This window comes from Octopus bimaculoides, chromosome 3, assembly GCF_001194135.2.
Source record: "Octopus bimaculoides isolate UCB-OBI-ISO-001 chromosome 3, ASM119413v2, whole genome shotgun sequence".
Classification (NCBI taxonomy): Eukaryota; Metazoa; Mollusca; class Cephalopoda; order Octopoda; family Octopodidae; genus Octopus; species Octopus bimaculoides.
In genome coordinates this window covers 165699859-165703543 of record NC_068983.1, presented here as the reverse complement: position 1 = coordinate 165703543, position 3685 = coordinate 165699859, and the positions used below count along the sequence as shown (strand labels likewise).

At 34.9% G+C, this 3685-nt stretch overlaps 1 long non-coding RNA gene across 1 annotated transcript in view; it reads left to right on the top strand.

Annotated features, from left to right (window-relative positions):
- The window catches only part of LOC128247360 (uncharacterized), a 6581-nt gene that overhangs the window by 724 nt on the left and 2172 nt on the right, over positions 1–3685 (top strand). The gene's annotated exons all lie outside the window — the stretch shown is intronic.

Sequence of the window (3685 nt, the reverse complement as noted above, 5' to 3'; positions counted from 1 at the left end):
ATCATCATCATCATCATCATCATTATTATTATTATTATTATTATTATTATTATTATTATTATTATTATTATTATTATTATTATTATTTATTTATTTATTATTATTATTATTGCTGCTGCTGCTGTTGTTGTTGATGTTGTTTACGTGTGTTGTGTTGCTCGTCTCTTAAAAATGTAGAATATTAACAAGCTTAATGAATTCACACCTGATAAGCTACTATTTCTGTGGTTGCTCCATCTATCGATGAGAACTGATAGAGACATTATACGATTGATAGACTTTACCCCGAAGCCAAATAAAACCATTTAATTAATGAGAATTAATTGCACAAACTTAAAACAGCTGAATTCGATATTTCAACATAATTTTAACTATGAATAGTTTTTCGCTGAATCTTCGCGATCTTAAAGACTTTTATTTCATTAGCTGAGGGTAATTAATATCTACTAGTTGGTTATTTGCAATATATATACGCGTTAATTATATTTAATACTAGTTTATTATTTATATAATACACAACGTAGTGAGGAACATTAATGAGAAAATTAGAAAATTTAAAAATAAAGCTGGTTTGACCTTGGCCAAGGTCGCTGCTTATTTTAGTAAAGTGAAATTTAAATGGCCTCAGCTCGTCCTAAACTCTGCTATTCGCTAATATTCTGCAGGGTGTTCACCGTAAAACAAACAGGCGCGCGCACACACACGAATATATGCGTATCTTTGCATGTATGTATGTGTGTGGGTGTCCGTGCGCGCGTTCGTTTGCTGTGGTGAATGTGCTGAACACTAAGTAGCAAGTTAACGATAAGAGGTGCACCAATCTTATGAGAGACAGCGTATTCATTTCATGCAGAGGCGTTCTATTGGAGTTGCTAATCACCGTGGCAAAGCCGGGATGGTACCACGTCTTGTTTCTGCATTTATTCTTTGCTTTACAACATGCACGATAGACATGATGCTATGTACACATACATACACACTTACATAGATACATACATGCACACATACATAGATACACTCACAGACACGCACACCCATATATACATGTGTGTGCGTCTATATGTATGTCTGTATATGTATGTAGATATATATATATGTGTGTGTGTGTCCGTGTATATATATATATATATATATATATATATACACACGCATACATACACACATATATATTTATATATGTATATATGTATATTTATATAGATTTAATATCTCTATCTGTATATATATATATTTACATACATATATACATACATATAGATTTAATGACTGAACAGTTCTTTCGCATGTCAAAAGAAATTGTCAAGGGAGATTACTCTGTGACATGGCGAGTTATTTCCCTTAGATATTTGCATAATCCCCCCCTTTTTTTGTTGTATATACAAATTGATTAGAACGTCATATGGTGTCACTGAACTAATAAGAATTGAATGTGATATGCATTAATATCATATAAAATGAGCTAATAATTGCTTAAAGCGATGTATATAATAACATTCAAGTATGATAAAAGAATAAAGAAATATAGAAGCTTTTAAGTGTCGTACGAGAAAACGAAATACTGAATAATGTCCCTTTTATATTGACTGGCGTTATTTTAACAACCTAATTATATATTTAATGTGGTAATAAAGTGAGCCATTGACCTAATGACTGGCCCAGGACAGGATAAAGAGAGAGAAAGGTATGTCTACTCGGCTTTTGAATGCTTCTATGCAATCGATTGAGGTGGTTCAAATTACAACTACCGAAATTTGCTTTTTGCGTAGTGGTGAGGCAGAACTTCCAGCTTAGTGTGAGGGTATTTAGGTATCACTTGTGGAGCAGACGTGAAGATACTGTTGTCCTTTCGTATGGTGGCAGTAGCTTAGGTCTGGGTTCCAAGGAGTTGTGGCTTTTAGCTGTATGTTATAAAATACTGTTGTTATGGTATGTTGTCTTCTGTGATATAAACCTAAAGATGGAAAGCTTTTAGACAAGTTCCATCGACTGTGATATTTCCGAGACCTTTGGTTTACTCTCCATTCAGTTTCGATTGATCATACAGTGTACAACAGAAAAACCAACCACATTTTTCATGGCCATTGCCGAGGCATTGATGAAGTCAGGCAGCTGGTGATGGTTGTCTCACGTGGTTTAAACCGGCGTGCACCATGAGTTTACTATTGAAACGGTTCACACGCAGAGTGAATATAGGAGGGGTGTATTGTCGCATCTGTATAATGCCTTGCTCGGGAGAAACGGATGTAATCTACGATACTTTAGGCCTGTACTATAAGGATGTTTGTTCTCTCAATAACCATCGTTCCTCTCCAAGAATCTGTATAGCTAAAATAAACATAAACACACACATATAACATTATCAAACGGAACCCCTCCTCCCACATGTTAACACTTAGCATTGTGTAACACATATCTTCACAGGAGTACACTCATTAATGTGTAGAAGATATACGCACATGAATGTTCAGATCATGTCACCACAACTGTCGACCCATATGGAAATATGTACGGCTAAGCTGGAGTATCTAACCGCTGTAAAGCAGTAACAGCGCAATAAAATCGACAAGTGGGTCGCCGGTTTGAAGTTGCATTTCTCCTTTACTTATCTGGAGAGGCCACTGACATTATTTATCTTCGCAGTAAGACTATCTCAATGAACTTGCTCTCTTGTTGCTGAGTCACTTCTGACTGTTAAGATGTTTGGCATGCGACAGTTAGACTTTAAACCGATCAAGCTCATAATTCTCACCATAGGATGATATCCCTCTCAATCACAAGATACGGAAGATGTAAAAACACAACATGAAGATGAAGCTGTGACAAGATACAAATAGAAATAAATCAATTTCTAACGCTTGATTCACCGCATTTTCTGAATATAGCTTCTAGTTAATTGTTTCCATTGAGAACAGTTGTTTTCAACCGCGGTCCATATGAACCGGGGGTGGGGGAGAGGTCCATACAAAATTTGATTAAAATTTAGGTGAAATAAACTGATTGTACTTCTACAATAAACAAACTTTTTTAACAATTTGTCTTATACAATTCCTAATAATGTTTAATTATAAAAAATATAATAGGATCTTTTTTAAAACATCGAATGGTTATGAGAGTCCTTGAGAGTAAGATAGGAATAAAAGGCTTCCAAAAGCAAAATATGGTTGTGATCCTCTGGTTTACTACTTGTCTATTTTTCATGTTCCATCGAAATTCAACATTGTTCTTCATTCACCCTGAGCCTACTAATAATACTAATACTTTAATAGTTTTCTATCTTTTTCGCTTCATGTTTGGTGCAAACGCTTCATTATTTCCTATTTATACTTCTTTGAATTTACCTCTTGCCAAAGTCTTCTCCTTCTCATATTTATCTTCTCTCTTTCCATTTTCTTTCTTTTCTCATTCCTTCCACCGTTACCACAACTACTTCATCATTTCCAAGTAATTTTCTTTCTCACAACTTCGCTCACTTCCATCACCAATCATCCTCTCTACAGTCGTTGCTTATAACAAATCTTCTGAATTCTAACATTGGAAAAAGACTTCATCCACCCTTTCACCCTTTTGTACAAAACCGATCAAATAAGTACCAGTAATATACGACATCGATAAAATCACTTTGATCTGTTTCCCCAAAACAGAACACCCCTAAACATCACCTACAAGTGTAAAGCCCGTAATCAAG